At 40.0% G+C, this 13226-nt stretch overlaps 1 protein-coding gene across 1 annotated transcript in view; it reads right to left on the bottom strand.

Annotated features, from left to right (window-relative positions):
- klar (klarsicht) overlaps positions 1-13226 on the bottom strand; it is a 495292-nt gene that overhangs the window by 187244 nt on the left and 294822 nt on the right. The gene's annotated exons all lie outside the window — the stretch shown is intronic.

A 13226-nucleotide genomic window follows, 5' to 3' on the forward strand; every position in this document is an offset into this window, starting at 1 on the left:
AAATATAAAAATTCACAAAATAGAGCTCTACATTGTGAATTCAAAGCTTGAGTTGAACGTGCAGAAAGTGCAAGGCATAATTCTATCGTCTCTTATCCAGTGTTAAACAATTAAAACTAACTGTTCATTCATCAACGAGTTTAAACATTGCGTCGAAGCGATAAGGATGATAACTATGAAAGACAACTCGTATGCAGGTTTCCACAAGTCCCTAGGTAAACAATAACGCACCAAAATGCTTATAATAACCTTTATTCTTAGGTTAATATTTCTTCCATTTATCTAGCCGCATAAATGGACAATATATCCACACTAGATTGCTGTAGGGAGAGAGATCATTTCGCTCGAGCGCCAATAGTTCAAATGTCCGACGCTAGATAGCGTACTGAACTCAGAGCTTCTTCGTTTGAGCGAATTACGCTCGAAGGCCAGTAGTACACGTATAACCGTAATTTGTCTGTGGTAGTGGGCACTCAAATATGGATCGTGAGGTGAAAGACGCAGAGATATTGAAATTTAAGTGAACACATTAATCATCTTCATGCTAGAATTTAGTTTAGCCTATCTTACCAATACAGAATGATATATGAAAATGAAATAGATGATTGTGGGCTGAAACTACCAAGGTGAATATAGGCTATTGCATCTACGATTATTGTCACATTAAAATGATATTCCATTGTAAACGTTCGACGGTGGGGTACAACTGAGAGAAAGTAGTAGGACTAATCCACACTGTGGACGCTTGGGCGCCATTTTCAAATCAGTCAATTTGAAGAACGATGCACTTCACGCGAAGTGAAATAGGACAACAGCGCGTGCGCAGAGCAGCAGTGTCTTGAATTACACGAAATGAGAAGGCGTGACTGTATTCTCTTTCGGTTTAATACGTCTTCTGTCTTCAGACTGACCGATCGATCAAGACGTTCATCAACAACAATTCCCTCCATTAGCCGGTACTTTATTCTTTAATCTGGTCCTTCGTGGGATCAAGCATGATGAAAAAAGGTAAGACTTTTTTTTACATCATTATTGGCCCATTGTTGAAGCTGGTGTCGTCTTTCAACGTTGTAATCATAATCGGAGACAATGGATGGCATGATTGAGAATAAAACCAGTACGAGCAAGCGCATGAAAGAGAGCCACATGAAAATAAGTTATTTTGGCGCCCAAGGGGTATAATCCATGACAGCGGAACATCTTGAATATAATACTTTAATAAGGCCGATAGTCCCACGAAAAATTGGTTCAGCCGAGACTTTATGTCGGATCTAAAGCATTGAAGTAATTACCGTGATGCTTCGCGACTCGCGGCCTCTGCCCACAGCAAGAAGTTAAATCTTGACAAACTTTGCAACTTATTATATGAACCGAAAAAATTTTCAAAGTTCGAGGGTGGTTTGTATGAATTATCTACTTGGGACTGGGCGTACAGTAGTGTTCCATACCATTCATATATAGCGTGATTACAAATTATTGAACGCAGTGATGAAAATTAAGAGCTACATCATAACGTTTTACAGCAGTTCAAACAGCTTTTTACTTAATAAAAAACACTAGGTGGCAAATAGCGTAATGGCAAAAAGCGATTATTACCAACATTGTGAAATTTCAGTAGAACTGTCGTGAAACCCTTATTTCTTTTATATGTGGTGTTTGTGAAATATCGTGTTTATGCCATCAAAATGTGCAACATTGTTGGTAGATCAGCATTTGCTGAACCTCGCCCAATAATAAAAACCATTGAAATTGAACTTGGAACCAAGAAAAACGCGACAATACTACAGTAGCGCCAACATTTCTGGAACCTCGGAAAATATGCGAACAAGTTTCCCCGTGACTTGAACTAGCGACACTAGCGCCACTGCTCACATGCCAGGGTTTCAAAAGCCTTTGTGGATTTCTGTAGTCTATACTGATGTTATTCATCACGGAAATGAGACCAATAATTTGTGACCACACGTACGACTCAGTGGACAATCGAATCAGAGCACGGGAAAGGCAACACTGCATCAGTACCATTTCGCTGTACTCGAACAGTATGTTTCGAAAGTGTATTACAAAACTGACCAGTCTAGTCTCAATGTTCGAAACCCCGGTACCAAATAATCACTGTTTGTTTATTAATAAGTCTGGGCGTGTCTAGTCGGTGCTGATACACATGGAACACTACCCCCCCCCCCCAAAAGCAAAACAACAAAAACTAAGAGAAGATAGCTGTGGATATAAAAGTAACAAATGGCACTGATGATTATTGTGGCTGTGATGTTTCAGGAAAGAAATGTGTTGTGAATCAGGCAGCGATGCGAGTCTCACCAGATCGACATAGAAACAACAGCTTCCCTTTCATTGCACACAATGTATGGTCTTCAATCCTCTGAGTTTCATCAATCTTCAGCTTATACCACCTCGAGGCAGAGTTGTGGATCTGATGAACAACAATGGAGAGCAACAGTCTTCACTTGAGAGAGCGAAAACTTACAAGAGACAGCGCCGTTCTTTTGATCCTGCCGCCATCTCGCTTCATTGTGAAGTGCAAGCTATCAATTCTCTGTAAATTATTGGCTGCTTTGACAATGCAAGCGTTCCTCAAGGCTAACTGTTGGATGGTCTTATCAAGCGACTGCCATTGTACAGCTACGAAACTCCACGGTTCATTGAATTCCCAGAATTCAATTCCGCGAGGTAGGCTGCTATCGAATATTCTCCATTCTGCTTAACTTCCGTAAACATATATCAGCTTTCCTTTTCACTTCCCCCACCTATCTCTCTGCTTCTCTTTTACTCTCTCCCTTCTCCTTGCCTCTGAGGGGGAGAGAAAGAGAGAGAGAGAAAACAAAAGAAGAAAGAGACCAAAGGAAGGAAGAACTGAGGAAAAGTGGATAGAGAATAAATAATAAAAGGCACAATGAAAATCTGAAATTTATTTTTTACTTCACTTCATATACAGATAGGCTGATCCAAGACTGAAGCTAATGTTCAATGTACCTCTACCGGGTATGGAACCCGGGATCCCTTAATTACAAGGCGACGTTTCCACTACGCAATCTGGAAGGCCAGTACAATACAAAGTAATGCTGATAAATGTTTACGGAAATAGAAGAATGACGAATATGTAATAGCAACTTACCTCGCGGAATTCTCTCTCTCTCTCTCAACTATGAAACGCCATTACATCCAGAACACCTTTCGTCGATGAGCTACCATTCCTTTTTCAACTCCTCTACCAATAGGTCCAGTAATTCATAGACACTTATCTCAGCATACCCGTGCCCAACACCTATCATGTTACCACGAATACACATATAAATAATGTATTGGCGATGATCCAACATCCGAATAGTTAGGATCCTACAACTAGTTCATTGTAACAGATGCATCAACCTGATTGGTTAAGGATTGCATAAATACATTTTAAAGAATGGTTCGTAACGTAAGAGCCGGTCATTGGTCAAACAGAGATAATTTTACTCACGAAAGCCTGAAGCTATGCCTAGACACCTAATGGCATTGTGGTCAATGGTTCGACTCATAGTGGGGTAACATTTCGAACGTTCCAAATTTACACTTAATCCATGGGTAAAATGAACCTAAAACAAACTTTGCCAATCCAAACGTAACGGCGTTTCAAACAACTGAGAAATGACGCATCGAAAAAATTGGGGGGGAGGGGGGCAACACCTCCATTGGGACCAAAAGGACACACGAGCCTAACAAAGATTTAATGTAACGTTAACGAGAATTAAAGCATGAGCGTGATATATATACGTACGTAAACTTCTGTTCGTAGCCCGAATTGCCATGCAAAACCTTGGAGCACAAATCGTTACAAGTCAAGGCTTTAAAAGCAGCTTATGCAACGTTTCAAATTTCACACGTGCACTTTCGAGCAAAACTTTCCATCTTCTTTCCGCTTAGCACGGTTTGCATAGGTGGACCACTCCTACGCAGAATGAACTTACGTAAGTGTTTCAGAAAGCGGAAATTTGGATATTAGGTCAAAGGCAGATCCTGCTTCTCTTGAAAATTTCGACAGGTAACCGACACGTATTGTGTTTGCCCCCAGCAGCTTTCAATTGTTACTTGTACCGGTTTTAAATTTGTTTCTTTTATTTTGTGTGCGAGGAGTTACGAATACACGCAACATTTCTACGCGCACACGCACCGCGACGTACACATCCTGTTCTTATTTTCAATAACCGTCATCTTTAACAACATTTTTATGAGTATTTGAAAGGTTGCAGTGTTCTGTAACACTTAACGGTAGCTCAGTTAGGTTAATCCGGACGGGATTGTTTTAGTCCAATCTAAAACACACAATGTTGCATCGGAAATCGAACATAGATTCTTCTATTCTATTACAAGGCGACAAGAAATATCAGTTCAATTCCTTCCGCGACCGATGAAATACAAACGGAGGCAAAGGGTTTCGATTTAAAAAATTTCTAAGCAAAAGTTTTTCCAAATTATATTTCGTAATATGTGCACTTTCATCTTTTGTGATTTCGTAAAAAAAACTATTTTATTTTAAATAACTGCGTTATCCTAAGCTTCGCACAGAACCATGGGTACCGCCACCTTCACCAGTGAATATATTCTTGTAGATAAAATGGGGGTGCATACAGGTTAGTCAATTGAGGCCAGTGAACGATCATTGGTTGACGAAATTACCTCCCCTTGTACATTAAACTGAACACTTGTGCTATAACGTAAGCCAAACAACATTACAAGGTATACAAATGTAAAATTATGCACTCATTTTCCGAATTATTGTGTAGCACTGTCCAGAAGAACGGCTTCAAGACTAGTTATTCAAACTGTCCGTGTGGCGACGCTAGTAACTTCATCTTAATCTTTCAGAAGTGGCATATCTTATCATAGAATCTATAGCATGAGCGAGGCTTATTTTGATGTAATATTGTGTTGTCTATGATACATTTACAAATTAATATATTGTACTCACGTCCTTGTTCAAAATCAAGTTGAATTAATACTTGTATGTTGCATCTAGTCGTCGAACATACGCTTGTATATGGAAAACTTTCTTCCATGTACTCGCATCCACGACAATAAGCACACTGAACTCTTAACTTCCTTCGTTGTACGTAGTATTGCATTATGTTATCGCTGTTCTGTTTCTGTTGATGTACAATTGCCGAGTGGAGATTTTATCAAACATCGCTACCGACCGGGATATCTACCTCAGCACGCGCCTTAATCGTACACCAACAATTACATGAGAAGATTCGTGCAAAATGTGCTTTCAATACACTCACTATCAAGCTAAAAACATGTCATTAGCCCTTTCCCCTGAACCTTACGAATCATCATGTACAATTGTTTCAACGAGTCATGCTACGATAAAACGAAATGGTACAAAGAAAGGTAAGTTTCGATTGCAGGCAACTTGTCTCTATCGACGTTATCTCTTGCACAAAACACAAAAAAGGCACCGCATTAAATTTGGCCCAATGGCAATCGGTTTCCGTTTCTATGTTCTTAATGACCGACGCTACGACTAACAATCAGTGTTGCCATATCAGATGTTAACAAAAGAACCAAATCGCACTAAGGTCTCACCTCGTTGCCACATAGGATGCACGTGTTTGTCAGCCCTTGTGGTGCAGTGGTTAGCGTAGCACACTGCGAAGACGGGGGGGGGGGGGGGTCCTATTTTAGAAACTTGAGTATGTAATTTTAACTGTTTTTCAACTAATTCATCAAAGATTGCTAGAAAAGTGATCAAAATGCAAAAGTCGCCCATTTCCGTTTACAGCCTTGAACAATTAAAATATCCTACAAGATTGATATTTATTTATGTTAGTCATTTATTTTGTATCACGAAACTCACCTGTGGCATAAATATGAAACAAAGTAATACCTGCATATGAAAGGAGTTAAAGTGTTCTAAATATGAAGTGCAGTGGCGGAGATTTGGTGCCACAACTTTGGGGAGGGGGGGATGCAAGGGCAGTTCACTTTCTCTTTGAAGACGAGGCTTAGCATTAAAGAGATCATAGTGCGGTGGAAAAAACTAGGACCGGGGGCATTGCCCATCCTTGATCGCCGCCACTGGTGAAGTGCTTTCGAACAAAACAAGCCTATAAAACAATATCTGTAGAAATGGTTTTATCTGCATTACGAGGTCCATACTTTGCAACTAAAATGCACCATTTAGTGGTATTTTAAAGCGTTAAGCACGAGTGTAAAAACAACCAAGCTGGCAACAGTGCTGACAATGCACAAGATGCAAGCACGGAAATCGTACGTACGACTGCACAGCTCTGTGCCTAATCGTCACTCACTTCTAACACGCTAGTACTCATTGCCTACCTCAAAAGCATTCATAAACTGTCGTAACGGAAGTAATTGCTAAAGCAAGGTACGGGAGAAGGGGGAAAACAAGAGAACGGATGTAGAAAAAGCGAAATGAGAACTTACCGAACTCGGAAATGACGGGTTTCTGTTATTGGCAGACGTCCTGGCACCGCATATCGTGCGACGCCTGCTGGACCTTGGCGTATGTCAAGCGGCCCCGCCTGCACGCCCGTGACACGCATTAAAACCCAGATCTGCACGACATTTCCGTAAAAGAGAGAGAGAAAAAAGGGCCGTTCCTCCCCAGGGTCGGGGTCAATGTTAGTAAGCGCGGAAAGATTACCCACGATTTTCCACAGTGGTGGTTACTGCTTGAGCAAAAACAGCCGTTTTGAACCTAAAAAAAGGGGGCTGCATTTCGAGTGAACATGCGTAGTTGCAGGCCAGTACTTTACATTTGATGTAGTTGGTTTGACTCAGGTCTGGCCATCACGCGGAACACCCGGGTTTGAATACTGTGCAGGTGATCTGAACCAGGAAATTGTCCAGTCAATGTTTTGTTTGTTTGTTTCTGCGCGGCTCTGAGGCCCACTCAGCCTCGGATAAAGGCGGCCGGGCGTGATGCTGATCACATCCTCCCACTCCCAACTATGGCCGAGATCAAGAATGTGTGGAGCTCTAGCTCAACATCACCCATATGCCTTCATGACATGTGTGCAAGGGTTCCTTTACGTTCCAGAGTTTTGGGTTCGGATCACTGGGAGGGCAGGACTGTTCGTTCATTGTTTCGCTCACCCCGCCCCCATCGCAACAGTTGACCTTTCTTGGCTCGCACCGCCTTTTAAGTGTTGTAGAACGCTTACCAACACAAATACTTCAATTGAAGATTATTCAGTATGTTACGTACACTTCTGTTCACATAAAATGTCACTTGGGCAGTTTAAGTCTGTGCCACTTTACCTGAACAGCAGTGTATGTATGATTCAATGATGATAATGTTGTTGAAAAAATGTATCCAGATTCAGAAATGGGTCCTTACAGACGTGGGAGAATGCTGCCAAAAGTGAAATCCTAGGACAAAGGGGATTGAACGAGTGTGTGGCCCCCGTGAATACAAGCGGGACGGTCTGTGAACGTTGCCACGCGAAAGGTTCTTTGTATCTTGAGGAATGCACTTTGTCACTCTTTTGGCACGAAGCGTAACGAGGGAATTCCTTCCACATCAGACGCCAAGCTCCACGTTGGTGTATGTTCTCGTAGCCTTCCTGCAACAAGGGCACGTGTTTGTGTGCTCCCGAATCTTACATGCTCCAGCTTTATAAATACATCATATTACCTACAGCTGGGTGAAGAGCTTATAGTCATTATAAGGATTTGAATTTACAAGCAAAGGCTTTGATGGGCAGCTACTGTGGCACGAATGGGAGAGGAAAGAAGAGTTTACAGGATTCTTGTTGGGAAACCTGCTGGTAAGAGACCTGTAGGAAGGCCAAGACGAAGTTGTACGGATAACGTTGAGGTGGACCCAGTGGCGTACGCAGGATTTCATCAAGGGGGGTGTTATCTCCAAAACTTTCTAAAAATTCACATTACCATTGTTTTATTATACTTTAATTAATTAATAATAATAATAAATTAATTAATAATTCTTATAATTAATTAATTAGTTTAATTACTACTAATGCAGCTGCTATTTATGAAAGAAATAGAACAAAATTACAATTCTTTTGTTTCAAAATAATTGTCTAGTCAACGGTTATTTGTATATGATAAGTGAGACATTTTAAGTGTGAAGAAAATCCATAAAAACAAGCAAATATATTAAATTTATTGAAATAATCGAAATATGAAACTCATTCAAGGAGCCGCGCTGGTCTAGTCTGACAACTTCGTGGGATATCCGGGTTCGATTCCCGGAATTGGTTGGAATTTATCCAGCCTTGTCTCCGCACCCAGCCTATGGGTATCTGAGAGCAACCTTGGGGGATGAAGGCTGCCGGAGCATGGTGCTGATCACATCACCTGCAAAATAGTTCGAGATCAAGAATCTTTGGGGCCCACCACACCACTACGTGTGCCTTCATGGCACGGTGCTATATGCACGGGGGAATTTACATTACCTTTACCTATGGAACTCACCCAGGGTGATGATGAAGCGCGAGAATACATGTTGCTAAATTCCACTGAGTCTATGTTTTCGTTGTAAAGTAAGTTTATAGACATTCCAACACATTTATCCCTTCTAGGTGATTCACAAAAGACTTCTTCGACATTATTTAATGATGTGGATGTAGACTCAGCATCACTTGAGAGTTCACAAGGGGATGTGAAATCAGTACCGGGAAGAACGTTTGCAAAAAGGACGAAGCAAGGAATTTTCACAATTCTCGCAAGAGTCACTGCGCGACTTTTTGCAAAAGAAAATTGCAAAATTGAACTTTGCGGCCGCTTAGATTGTGTTTGGAATGTTGTGTTTTTCTTCATGCTGCATGGGAATAATAATCCAAATTATTATTATTATTATTATTATTATTATTACTGTCGCAGATCTTTGACTGTGATAAATTAGCCATTTTTAATTTTTTCTACAGCATTTTCCATAATATTTCAAGAGCTAAAGGGGGGGGGGGTTAAACCCGGTAACCCCCCCCTTGCGTACGCCACTGGGTGGACCTAAAGGAAATCGGTAAGGATCGATAAGATTGGATTGATCTTGCCCAGGATAGGGACAGATGGAAGGCTTCTGTTGCTGCAGCTATAAACCTTCGGGTTTAAGAAGGCTAGAGTGTGAGTGGATTTACAGGCAACAAAAACTTGTCAAATAGGTATTGTGACGCAAGAGGTTGATATTCAATTAGTCAACTGCACCCTTAGTAAGCTCAATTTCTGTGTACTCCGATTTTTTTTTTCAATTTTTGTGTCGTTTTTCTGTAACCTTTGGCTAATTGCGACTATAATTGTGAATAGTGATTAGATGAAATTGACACAAAACAAGCAATAACCTTCTGCAGCGTTCTGTGGACAGAACCAAAGTCTAAAGTAACAAAAGGGAGGTAATATTACACAAAATACACAGAGAAAAATGTTTGTTTGGATTAACCAAATAGTTTAATAGATTAATAGTTTGTTTAAATAGGCATCAACCAAACAATTGTTCACCAGTACCAAAAGATTTGGTCAAGTTCTATTTGTTTGCCGTAAACAATTTTTTGGTTACCAAAACGAAATATTATTTTGGTAAATTTAACAAAATGTAGCCCATTTGTTTAGGAAAACCAAATAATTTAGTCAAAATTACCAAACGATTTGTTAAATAATTTATTCATAATTATTTATGTTGTAAATTGAAATGTGGCTAATTTTAGCTAGGGTGGATAGCTTGTACAAACTAACTGATCTCAAAATACAAATTCAGAATAGAAAGTTCACGTGGCCTTCCGATTTTGGATTGACTTACTTGACTTACGCTATGTCCAACGTGGATACGGGCAGCGCGGTGCGTGCGGTGCGATGCGAGCAACGCGGCAGTCGTATCCGATCAAACCTGTAGTCAGCAATGAGCACGTCCTACGTGGACACGTTACGCGTGCGATTCGTCCGCTCGCAACGCACGCAACGTTTGATTTTCAAACAGGTTTGTTTTGTATCGCATTTGCCGTCCGGTGGCGAGTCGCCGAGAAAGATGGAAGGGCTTATTGCAGAAGTGCAAAGAAGAAATGTGTTGTGGGATAAAACAAACCCTCGTTACAAAGATCGTTTAATTGTTGATAAGGAGTGGGATTCCGTAATAGTTTTCACGTTTTAAGTATTTGAAAGTCGTGAGTGGATGAACAAAAACATCAAATTGTATTCACTGAGAAGGAATCACAGAATACGGTTCATACATTTTCTGCTGCTCTCGAAGCGCGGTTGTTTGCCTTCGAGAGCTGTAGTTCCTGTCCATCACATTTTCGTCCAAGACGTTTACAAGAGAATCTTTTTCTATGTCAATTATAACATTATGCAGAATGCGAATTGCTTTAACAATATGAACAGCATGCTGTACACTACTTTCAATTGGTTTCAATAGGATCCTAAATTTCGCAGAACTTATGCCGAAAGCACACTCCACTGTCATTCGAGCACGCGATAAACGATAATTGGAATATTACGCGGCTGCATTATTTGAACTCTTCTTTTAGAAAATGGACTCATAAGATATGTTCGTAATGGAAATGCTTCGTCTCCTACAAACACAAATGGGTCTTTTTGATGGAAGTTGGACAGCTGCAAATCTTTTGGTAAGAAACCATTTTCGACATTTTGATAAAGTGCTGAGTTAGAAAATACTCCTGCATGACTTTCTTTGCCATATGCACCCACATCGATCATTAAAAATCTGCACCTTGCATCAACAATGGCCAAAAGCACCGAACTGGAACCCATGTTAGTCGCAACTGCTCATCACAATCGCACGCAGTAACGTTGGACACTCCCTGCGTTCACGCACATATCTGCGGTGCGGCGCTCGCATCACACCGCACGCACCGCGCTGCCCGTATCCACGTTGGACATAGCGTTAATTCCTTTTGCTCCATCAGGAGCATAGGGCTTCAGTGAAACGCCTCCATTTGGCTCTGTGTCTTGCCAACTCCTTGACCTCTCTCCATGTTTTTCCTTTCTCGGCTGCTTCTTCTTCTACTGTTCTCTTCCATGTCTTCTTCGGACGTCCTATTTTCCGGGTTCCTTGGGGGTTCCAGTCTAAGGCTGCTTTCTCTATTGCTCCAGCTGGTTTTCTTAAGGTATGTCCTAACCAACTCCATTTTCTTCTTTTTATTTGGGTTGCAATTGGCTGTTGTTTAGTTTCTCTCCATAATTCTTCATTTGATATTATTTCTGGCCATTTTATATTGAGGATACGCCTGAGACAGCGATTAATAAATGTTTGTATCCTTTTCGTGTTAGCTTGTGTGGTTTTCCATGTTTCACAAGCATACAGTAAAACTGACTTTACATTTGTATTGAAAATCCTTATTTTTGTCTTTCTAGAAACATTGCAGGTTTTCCAAATGGGATACAGTTGTATAAATGCCACATTGGCTTTCTTGATTCTATTTTGTATGTCTTCATCTGAACCTCCTTCTTTTGTTATGACACTTCCTAAGTATGTAAATGACTCTACTTGTTCAACCAGCTCATGACAAACATTCAATTTTTCTTTTCCTCTTGTATTGACTCTCATTTCTTTAGTCTTGTTCACATTAATAGTGAGTCCTGCTATCTTTGCTTCTTCCTAATTTTAGCTAGGGTGGATAGCTTGTACAAACTAACTGATCTCAAAATACAAATTCAGAATAGAAAGTTCACGTGGCCTTCCGATTTTGGATTAGGTTTGTTTTTCTCCGCTACACTTACCTTCTACTTATATAGTCCAGAATCAAAAGGTTGCTCATGGGAGATTCACTTCTATTCACTGCAGTACATTTTCTTCTTTAACGTGTAGTTTTGATGTTCACATATTTTTTGAAGAATGTTAAAGCACAATTTTTCACTATGATTACAATCAAACGTATCATTATTTGTTGTACAAAAACTTGTGTTTCTTGTACATATTTTGACAGAACCATCTAGCGGCCGGTGTAGGAAACTCAGTATAAAGTAAGTATATTCTGAGCTTTTTTTCAGAATATTAGGTTACACAGCAACATAAATACTCGCTTCGAGTAATTATCTATATACATGAGTTTCAATTTTCGACAAAAGATTTTCATACTACACTCGACGAAACTGGACAATCGTTATTTCAAATTCGAAAGCACGCTCCCGCACATATAGTAAATTTAACCAAACGTTTTGTTTCTCTTTACTTACATATGTATCATTTTGTTTACGAGTACCATATTTTGTCTGACCAAATTTTTTGGTATTCTTAAACAAAATTATTTAGTAATTACAAGCAACATTTGGTTATCGGAAACAAAAAGCATAACCAAACAGCTCAACCAAAGTTTTTTGGTAATTCCAAACAAACCAGTTTTTTCTGTGTAGGCACCAAACCTCGACATAGGCATTTAGACACACTATAAAAATTAGTTATCAGGTTTGTCCTGTTTTTACAAGACGTCCTGTACTCCACAATTCTGTTTTATTGTGATATATAATATAATTGAATTGGAATATACAGGGTGATCACTGGGAAGTGCAAGATTATAAAAGCATTTCTTGTCTCGTATGAACCATACCACTATTCTAAATTATGATTTGGTTCATTTTACTTCGCTTTTCTGTCACTAATGCCGAAGATGAGTGATAATAGGATGAAAATGATGAAGGAGCACTGTGCTAACCACTCCGTCGCGGAGGTCGGCTCTAAATTATGATGCGTTCCTAATTTATTCTCCTCAAAATGAATGCTACATGAAGAATTCTGAACAAATTAATTTTACAGAATCTAGTTCTTGCAGAACGAAATATTTAGACAAGTCTTGCAGAGTCAAACTTAAGTCCAACCAAATCTAGGGTTCAATGCCACTCACCTCACGACATCTCGATTTCCCCCCAAAACGATGAAATCGTGCGCACAGCTTTTATACGTACTTTTCCAGCAATATTTTATTAGGATAAAGAAAGGAAGCACAAAGATACAAGTCACGATTAGCCAACAGCGAAAACCGACGAGGATAAATACATGAAATCCACAAGAATAGAACCGGCTCAAAGAAAAAGGCAGTTCTCTCTAGAAAACTCAATATTATCAAGTACACTGCTACAGATATGAACCTAAGCATAAAATCCATTAAAATAACAATGTTAAACGTTAAGTACTTTTGATGGAAAACAAGTGAAGAATGGGAACAGAAGTTTCGAGCAATTTCCGAAGCTCTGAAAATCCGGTTCACCGCCCCGAATACTATCCACGTGGAAAAGAG

Source organism: Lepisma saccharinum, chromosome 7 (assembly GCF_977018435.1).
Source record: "Lepisma saccharinum chromosome 7, izLepSacc3.1, whole genome shotgun sequence".
NCBI classification, from domain to species: domain Eukaryota; kingdom Metazoa; phylum Arthropoda; class Insecta; order Zygentoma; family Lepismatidae; genus Lepisma; species Lepisma saccharinum.